Source organism: Triticum dicoccoides, chromosome 4A, assembly GCF_002162155.2.
Source record: "Triticum dicoccoides isolate Atlit2015 ecotype Zavitan chromosome 4A, WEW_v2.0, whole genome shotgun sequence".
Taxonomy (NCBI): Eukaryota; Viridiplantae; Streptophyta; class Magnoliopsida; order Poales; family Poaceae; genus Triticum; species Triticum dicoccoides.
The window spans coordinates 636,122,233-636,132,788 of NC_041386.1; positions in this window are offsets into that span (position 1 = coordinate 636,122,233).

The window sequence follows — 10,556 nt, forward strand, 5'->3', positions numbered from 1 at the left end:
AAGAGTTGGGAGGCCAAAGGCTATTTTTCCCTAATCTAAGCCTTTCAGAAAAAATCTTCAGGGATCTCCCCAAGCCTTGGGAAGGAGGGAGAGAGAATTTGTGGCCGGCAGATGCAAGGCCACTTGCGCGTGCTTTTCCTGTTGGCTTCTGATTTTCAATCTTTCGTATATTTTAAACCAAAAAAATTTAAATCAAACTATATTTCCATTTATGTGTTTCTCGTGACGAGGGCTTACAGATGAGATCCGTTATGATGAGTTTTTGAAATTTTGTCAAGTTTCAACTTTTGAAACTTAGTACGAGGGACCGACAAAAGCACAAAGTTTTAGTACTAGTGGCCAACAAAACGTAATCTTAAAATTTCAATTCTGAAACTTGATACGAGCGACTGACAAAATCCTAAGTTTCAGATGCAATGTCATAAGTTTCAAAAATTAAAACATAAAACTATCTATTGTGCCCTTGTCCGGGATTGAGCTACTTTGTGGATCGCGTGGCAATCGAGGTGGCCGCGCAGGCCGCACCTGCGTGCCCCTGTGAATTTTGAGGGAAAAGTATAATGCCATTCCTAAAAGAGGAAGTTATGATCCGACGAGAAGAGTTTTCCCTAGTTTAAACGCATAAAGGTCACGTTTTATGAAAGTTAGGCAGGGTTGTTCGACTCGTCACGTAGGGCAGATAGTGAGACCAAATGCATTATCTTGGATTTATTTCAGGATTTTCGGTGATGCACGTAAGGTCCATATGTAACACATATGGATGAGTCACTCGCGCGTGTATATATGAGCGCCTACATTAGTACCGTGTTTAAAAAATTGTTAATCAGTTTTGCTAAGTCTCAGTCGACTGCGACTTTGTTATGTCTCAGTTTTTTTTTTGAAACAAGGCAAAAGACTTGCCATATCATTGATTAAGAAGAAGGTTTAGACATAAGTCGTAAAACGGCAGGAACAAAGGAGAGACTACTCTCGCGACATAAGCTTACTCAGGTGGCTCGCTCCAGCCAACGACCAAAGGCGGGCCTCCTCTTTGATCTTCGCGACAATGACAGTGGTCGGGGTGGCCGTGTTGCGGAAGACTCTCGCATTTCGCTCCTTCCAAATTTCCCACGAGACAAGCATCATAACGGAGGCAATGGCTTTCTTGATGTGGCCTCCAGAGTTGATCGTCTTGAGCCACCAATCCTGGACAGAGATCTCCTGACGCCAAGCCGTCGTTGATTGGCCATGAATGCCAAACCAAGCGATGATTTCGTTCCAAACTCGGGCACTATATCTGCACTGGAAGAGGATGTGAGGAGCTGACTCCTGAACCTGCTTGCAAAGGGGGCAGAAGCCGCAATTCGGCCATCCCCGCCGTTGCAACCGATCGGCCGTCCACGCACGATTTTGGATGATCAACCAAGAAAAAAATTTGCATTTCGGCGGAGCCCAAGTCTTCCATATCGTGGTAGAGGTCAGGCTGAGAACTTGTCCTGCAAACTGCGCCATGTAAGCAGTGGCCGCCGAATATTCATTGGTGGAGGTGAATTTCCAATATATGGTGTCCTCTCTATCCAGGTTGAGGGTAACATCCTGAAGCATTCCTCAAAGGTTGGCGAACTCCTGGATATGGGCCAAAGAGAGGCCCTGAGAAGCGTCAATCTGACTGACCCAGAAGTGGTTATCCAACGCTTTGCTGACCGAACACGCCTTCCTCTTAGATATTTCAAAGATCTTGGGCGCGACGTCTTTTGGTCTGAGGCCATTAAGCCATGACGATTCCTAGAATTTTGCCTTTTTACCATCACCAATGGTCACACTCGTGAATGTCGCAAAGAGATCTCTGTCAGCATTGCTACAGGGTGTCTCCATTCCAGCCCAAGTTTTGGGAGGGTCAGCCCACTCGAACCAAAGCCAGCGGAGTCGAAGGGCGGTGGCAAAATTTTAGAGGTTTAGCACACCCAGGCCGCCGAAAATCTTGGGTTTGCAGACAAGGTTCCAGTTAACCTTACATTTGCCTCTAGACACCTTGTCGCAGCCTTCCCAAAGATAGGCACGTCTTAGGCTATCGATTTTCTTCCGCACCTCAACCGGGATATCAAGGGGGGTTAGATGATAGATTGCTATGGCCGTGAGAACCGCTTTTACCAAAATGATGCGTCCAGGGGCCGCCACGTGCATGGCCGACCAAGGTGGGAGCTTGCCCGCAATCTTGTCCTCGAGGTATTGGAAATGGATGCGTTTTAGCCTCGTGACCGACAGAGGAAGACCAAGGTACCACATAGGGAAAGAGGTCCGGACGGTAGGGAAAGCCTAGAGGATGCCAGCGAGGTCGAGATTGGCACACCGAATGGGCGCAACCAAACTTTTGTTGCAATTGGTAACAAGTCCGGTGACCTCACCAAATGAGTTCAGCGTCGAGGCTAGAAACTAGATGTCCTCTTTGATAGGTGCAACGAAGATGGCATCATCATCGGCATACAGGGATGCCCGAATCGGATTTCCACGCAGTGGATGGAGGTTGCCTTGCTCGGTGGCCTTTGCGAGAATGCGGTGGAGAGGGTCGATGGCGAGGACAAAGAGCTGTTGGAAATATGCCCTAGAGGCAATAATAAAAGCATTATTATTATATTTCCTTGTTCATGATAATTGTCTTTATTCATGCTATAATTGTGTTATCTGGAAATCGTAATACATGTGTGAATAATAGACATCAACATGTCCCTAGTAAGCCTCTAGTAGACTAGCTCGTTGATCAACAGATAGTCATGGTTTCCTGACTATGGACACTGGATGTCATTGATAACGAGATCACATCATTAGGAGAATGATGTGATGGACGAGACCCAATCCTAAACATAGCACAAGATCGTATAGTTCGTTTGCTAGAGTTTTGCAATGTCAAAGTATCTTTTCCTTAGACCATGAGATCGTGTAACTCCCGGATACCGTAGGAGTGCTTTGGGTATGCCAAACGTCACAACGTAACTGGGTGACTATAAAGGTAGACTACGGGTATCTCTGAAAGTGTCTGTTGGGTGACATGGATCAAGACTGGGATTTGTCACTCCGTATGACGGAGAGGTATCACTGGGCCCACTCGGTAATGCATCATCATAATGAGCTCAGAGTGACCAAGTGTCTGGTCACGGGATCATGCATTACGGTACGAGTAAAGTGACTTGCCGGTAACGAGATTGAACGAGGTATTGGGATACCGACGATCGAATCTCGGGCAAGTAACATATCGATAGACAAAGGGAATAGCGTACGGGGTTGATAGAATCCTCGACATCGTGGTTCATCCGATGAGATCATTGTGGAGCATGTGGGAGCCAACATGGGTATCCAGATCCCGCTGTTGGTTATTGACCGGAGAGTCGTCTCGGTCATGTCTGCTTGTCTCCCGAACCCGTAGGGTCTACACACTTAAGGTTCGGTTACGCTAGGGTTGTAGGGATATGTATATGCAGTGACCCGAATGTTGTTCGGAGTCCCGGATGAGATCCCGGACGTCACGAGGAGTTCCGGAATGGTCCGGAGGTAAAGATTTATATATGGGAAGTCCTGTTTCGGGCATCGGGACAAGTTTCGGGGTTATCGGTATTGTACCGGGACCACCGGAGGGGTCCCGGGGGCCCACCGGGTGGGGCCACCCATCCCCGGGGGCCACATGGGCTGTAGGGGGTGCGCCTTGGCCTGCTTGGGCCAAGGGCACCAGCCCCACAAGGCCCATGCGCCTAGGGTTTCCAAGGGGGAGGAGTCCTACTAGTGGAAGGCACCTCCTAGGTGCCTTGGGGGGGAGGGAAACCCCCTAGGCCGCCGCACCCCCTAGGAGATTGGATCTCCTAGGGCCGGCCAACCCCCCTTGGCACCCCTATATATAGTGGGGGAGAGGAGGGACTTCATACCTTGAGTCCTTGGCCTTTGGTTGCCTCCTTCTCCCTCCCCAACGCCTCCTCAACCTCCATAAGTGCTTAGCGAAGCTCTGCTGGAGTACTGCAGCTCCATCAACACCACGCCGTCGTGCTGCTGCTGGTGCCATCTCCCTCAACCTCTCCTCCCTCCCTTGCTGGATCAAGAAGGAGGAGACGTGGCTGTTCCGTACGTGTGTTGAACGCGGAGGTGCCGTCCGTTCGGTGCTAGGATCTCCGGTGATTCGAATCACGTCGTGTTCGACTACATCATCCCCGTTCTTTGAACGCTTCCGCTCGCGATCTACAAGGTACGTAGATGCATCCAATGACTCGTTGCTAGATGAACTCCTAGATGATCTTGGTGAAACGAGTAGGAAAATTTTTGTTTTCTGCAACGTTCCCCAACAGTGGCATCATGAGCTAGGTCTATGCGTAGTTCTTCTTGCGCGAGTAGAACACAATTTGTTGTGGGCGTAGATTTGTCAACTTTCTTGCCGTTACTAGTCCTTTCTTGCTTCAGAGGTATTGTGGGATGAAGCGGCCCGGACCAACCTTACACGTACGCTTACGTGAGACCGGTTCCACCGACTAACATGCACTAGTTGCATAAGGTGGCTGGCGGGTGTCTGTCTCTCCTACTTTAGTTGGAGCGGAATCGATGAACAGGGTCCTTATGAAGGGTAAATAGAAGTTGACAAATCACGTTGTGGCTTTAACGTAGGTAAGAAAACGTTCTTTCTAGAACCCTAATTCAGCCACGTAAAACTTGCAACAACAATTAGAGGACGTCTAACTTGTTTTTGCAGCAAGTGGTTTGTGATATGATATGGCCAAAGTTGTGATGAATGATGAATGATCTATATGTGATGTATGAGATGTTCATGCTATTGTAATAGGATTCACGACTTGCATGTCGATGAGTATGACAACCGGCAGGAGCCATAGGAGTTGTCTTTATTCTTTTATATGACCTGCGTGTCATCAAGAAACGCCATGTAATTACTTTACTTTATTGCTAAACGCGTTAGCCATAGTAGTAGAAGTAATAGTTGGCGAGCAACTTCATGGAGACACGATGATGGAGATCATGATGATGGAGATCATGGTGTCAAGCCGGTGACAAGATGATCATGGAGCCCCAAGATGGAGATCAAAGGAGCTGTGTGATATTGGCCATATCATGTCACGTTTATTATTTGATTGCATGTGATGTTTATCATGTTTTGCATCTTGTTTACTTAGAACGACGGTAGTAAATAAGATGATCCCTCACAATAAAATTCAAGAAGTGTTTCCCCTAACTGTGCACCGTTGCGACAGTTCGCTGTTTCAAAACACCACGTGATGATCGGGTGTTTTATTCAGACGTTCACATACAACGGGTGTAAGACAGATTTACACATGCAAACACTTAGGTTGACTTGACGAGCCTAGCATGTACAGACATGGCCTCGGAACACAGAAGACCGAAAGGTCGAGCATGAGTCGTATAGAAGATACGATCAACATGAAGATGTTCACCGATGTTGACTAGTCCGTCTCACGTGATGATCGGACACGGTCTAGTTTAACTCGGATCATGTAATACTTAGATGACTAGAGGGATGTCTAATCTAAGTGGGAGTTCACTAATAATTTGATTAGTTGAGCTTAATTATCATGAACTTAGTCTAAAATCTTTACAATATGTCTTGTAGATCAAATGGCCAACGTAGTCCTCAACTTCAACGCGTTCCTAGAGAAAACTAAGCTGAAAGACGATGGCAGCAACTATACGGACTGGGTCCGGAACCTGAGGATCATCCTCATAGCTGCCAAGAAAGATTATGTCCTACAAGCACCGCTTGGTGACGCACCCGTTCTCCCTGCAGAACAAGATGTTATGAACGCTTGGCAGGCACGTTTCGATGACTACTCCCTCATTCAGTGCGGCATGCTTTACAGCCTAGAGCCGGGGCTCCAAAAGCGTTTTGAGAGACATGGAGCATATGAGATGTTCGAAGAGCTGAAAATGGTTTTCCAAGCTCATGCCCGGGTCGAGAGATATGAAGTCTCCGACAAATTCTTCAGCTGCAAGATGGAGGAAAACAGTTCTGTCAGTGAGCACATACTCACTATGTCCGGGTTGCATAACCGCTTGACTCAGCTGGGAGTTAATCTCCCAGATGATGCGGTCATTGACAGAATCCTCCAGTCGCTTCCACCAAGCTACAAGAGCTTTGTGATGAACTTCAATATGCAGGGGATGGAAAAGACCATTCCTGAAGTATTTGCTATGCTGAAATCAGCGGAGGTAGAAGTCAGGAAAGAACATCAAGTGTTGATGGTCAATAAAACCACTAAGTTCAAGAAAGGCAAGGGTAAAAAGAACTTCAAGAAGGACGGCAAGGGGGTTGCCGCGCCCGGCAAGCAAGCTGTCGGGAAGAAGCCAAAGAATGGACCCAAGCCCGAGACTGAGTGCTTTTATTGCAAGGGAAGCGGTCACTGGAAGCGGAACTGCCCTAAGTACTTAGCGGATAAGAAGGCCGGCAAAACCAAAGGTATATGTGATATACATGTAATTGATGTGTACCTTACTAGTGCCCGTAGTGGCTCCTGGGTATTTGATACCGGTGCAGTTGCTCACATTTGTAACTCAAAGCAGGGGCTGCGGAATAAGCGGAAACTGGCAAAGGACGAGGTGACGATGCGCGTCGGGAATGGTTCCAAGGTCAATGTGATCGCCGTCGGCACGCTACCTCTGCATCTCCCTTCGGGATTAGTTTTAAACCTTAATAATTGTTATTTAGTGCCAGCTTTGAGCATGAACATTGTATCGGGATCTCGTTTAATTCGAGATGGCTACTCTTTTAAATCTGAGAATAATGGTTGTTCCATTTTTATGAGAGATATGTTTTATGGTCATGCTCCTATGGTGAATGGTTTATTCCTTATGAATCTCGAACGTGATGCTACACATATTCATAATGTGAGTACCAAAAGAAGTAAAGTTGATAATGATAGTCCCACATACTTGTGGCACTGCCGCCTTGGTCACATAGGTGTCAAACGCATGAAGAAGCTCCATGCTGATGGACTTTTAGAGTCTCTTGATTATGAATCATTTGACACGTGCGAACCATGCCTTATGGGTAAAATGACCAAGACTCCGTTCTCAGGAACAATGGAGCAAGCAACCGACTTATTGGAAATCATACATACCGATGTGTGCGGTCCAATGAGTGTTGAGGCTCGCGGTGGCTATCGTTATGTTCTTACCCTCACTGATGATTTAAGTAGGTATGGGTATATCTACTTAATGAAACACAAGTCTGAAACCTTTGAAAAGTTCAAGGAATTTCAGAGTGAGGTTGAAAATCAACGTGACAGGAAAATCAAGTTTCTACGATCAGATCGTGGAGGAGAATACTTGAGTCACGAGTTTGGGGCACACTTAAGAAAATGTGGAATAGTTTCACAACTCACGCCGCCTGGAACACCTCAGCGTAATGGTGTGTCCGAACGTCGTAATCGCACTCTGTTAGATATGGTGCGATCTATGATGTCTCTTACCGATTTACCGCTTTCTTTTTGGGGCTATGCTTTAGAGACTGCCGCATTCACTTTAAATAGGGCTCCGTCGAAATCCGTTGAGACGACACCGTATGAATTGTGGTTTGGGAAGAAACCTAAGCTGTCGTTTCTAAAAGTTTGGGGATGCGATGCTTATGTCAAGAAACTTCAACCTGAAAAGCTTGAACCCAAATCGGAAAAATGCGTCTTCATAGGATACCCAAAAGGAACTATTGGGTACACCTTCTACCTCAGATCCGAAGGCAAGATCTTTGTTGCCAAGAATGGGTCCTTTCTGGAGAAAGAGTTTCTCTCGAAAGAAGTAAGTGGGAGGAAAGTAGAGCTTGATGAAGTATTGCCTCTTGAACCGGAAAATGGCGCAACTCAAGAAAATGTTCCTGAGGTGCCAGCACCGACTAGAGAGGAAGTTAATGATAATGATCAAGATACTTCTGATCAAGCTCCTACTGAAATTCGAAGGTCCACAAGGACACGTTCCGCACCAGAGTGGTACGGCAACCCTGTCTTGGAAATCATGCTGTTAGACAACGGTGAACCTTCAAACTATGAAGAAGCGATGGCGGGCCCGGATTCCGACAAATGGCTAGAAGCCATGAAATCCGAGATAGGATCCATGTATGAAAACAAAGTATGGACTTTGACTGACTTGCCCGTTGAGCGGCGAGCCATAGAAAATAAATGGATCTTTAAGAAGAAGACAGATGCGGATGGTAATGTGACCATCTATAAAGCTCGGCTTGTCGCTAAGGGTTATCGACAAGTTCAAGGGGTTGACTACGATGAGACTTTCTCACCGGTAGCGAAGCTGAAGTCCGTCCGAATCATGTTAGCAATTGCCGCATTCTATGATTACGAAATATGGCAAATGGACGTCAAAACGGCATTCCTTAATGGTTTCCTTAAGGAAGAATTGTATATGATGCAGCCGGAAGGTTTTGTCGATCCTAAGAATGCTGACAAAGTGTGCAAGCTCCAACGCTCGATTTATGGGCTGGTGCAAGCATCTCGGAGTTGGAACATTCGCTTTGATGAGATGATCAAAGCGTTTGAGTTTACACAGACTTATGGAGAAGCCTGCGTTTACAAGAAAGTGAGTGGGAGCTCTGTAGCATTTCTCATATTATATGTAGATGACATACTTTTGATGGGAAATGATATAGAACTCTTGGACAGCATCAAGGCCTACTTGAATAAAAGTTTTTCAATGAAGGACCTTGGAGAAGCTGCTTATATATTAGGCATCAAAATCTATAGAGATAGATCAAGACGCCTCATAGGTCTTTCACAAAGCACATACCTTGATAAGATATTGAAGAAGTTCAATATGGATCAATCCAAGAAAGGGTTCTTGCCTGTGTTACAAGGTATGAAATTGAGCTCAGCTCAATGTCCGACCACGGCAGAAGATATAGAAGAGATGAGCGTCATCCCCTATGCCTCAGCCATAGGTTCTATTATGTATGCCATGCTGTGTACCAGACCTGATGTTAACCTTGCCGTCAGTTTGGTAGGAAGGTACCAAAGTAATCCCGGCAAGGAACACTGGACAGCGGTCAAGAATATCCTGAAGTACCTGGAAAGGACTAAGGAAATGTTTCTCGTTTATGGAGGTGACGAAGAGCTCGTCGTAAAGGGTTACGTCGACGCTAGCTTCGACACAGATCTGGATGACTCTAAGTCACAAACCGGATACGTGTATATTTTGAATGGTGGGGCAGTGAGCTGGTGCAGTTGCAAGCAAAGCGTCGTGGCGGGATCTACATGTGAAGCGGAGTACATGGCAGCCTCGGAGGCAGCACATGAAGCAATATGGGTGAAGGAGTTCATCACCGACCTAGGAGTCATACCCAATGCGTCGGGGCCGATCAAGCTCTTCTGTGACAACACTGGAGCTATTGCACTTGCCAAGGAGCCCAGGTTTCACAAGAAGACAAGGCACATCAAGCGTCGCTTCAACTCCATTCGTGAAAATGTTCAAGATGGAGACATAGAGATTTGTAAAGTACATACGGACTTGAATATAGCAGATCCGTTGACTAAACCTCTCCCTAGAGCAAAACATGATCAACACCAGAATTCCATGGGTGTTCGATTCATCACAATGTAACTAGATTATTGACTCTAGTGCAAGTGGGAGACTGTTGGAAATATGCCCTAGAGGCAATAATAAAAGCATTATTATTATATTTCCTTGTTCATGATAATTGTCTTTATTCATGCTATAATTGTGTTATCCGGAAATCGTAATACATGTGTGAATAACAGACACCGACATGTCCCTAGTGAGCCTCTAGTTGACTAGCTCGTTGATCAACAGATAGTCATGGTTTCCTGACTATGGACACTGGATGTCATTGATAATGAGATCACATCATTGGGAGAATGATGTGATGGACAAGACCCAATCCTAAACATAGCACAAGATCGTATAGTTCGTTTGCTAGAGTTTTCCAATGTCAAGTATCTTTTCCTTAGACCATGAGATCGTGTAACTCCCGGATACCGTAGGAGTGCTTTGGGTATGCCAAACGTCACAACGTAACTGGGTGACTATAAAGGTAGACTACGGGTATCTCCGAAAGTGTCTGTTGGGTGACATGGATCAAGACTGGGATTTGTCACTCCGTATGACGGAGAGGTATCACTGGGCCCACTCGGTAATGCATCATCATAATGAGCTCAGAGTGACCAAGTGTCTGGTCACGGGATCATGCATTACGGTACGAGTAAAGTGACTTGCCGGTAACGAGATTGAACGAGGTATTGGGATAGACAAAGGGAATAGCGTACGGGATTGATTAAATCCTCGACATCGTGGTTCATCCGATGAGATCATCGTGGAGCATGTGGGAGCCAACATGGGTATCCAGATCCCGCTGTTGGTTATTGACCGGAGAGTCGTCTCGGTCATGTCTGCTTGTCTCCCGAACCCGTAGGGTCTACACACTTAAGGTTCAGTTATGCTAGGGTTGTAGGGATATGTATATGCAGTAACCCGAATGTTGTTCGGAGTCCCGGATGAGATCCCGGACGTCACGAGGAGTTCCGGAATGGTCCGGAGGTAAAGATTTATATATGGGAAGT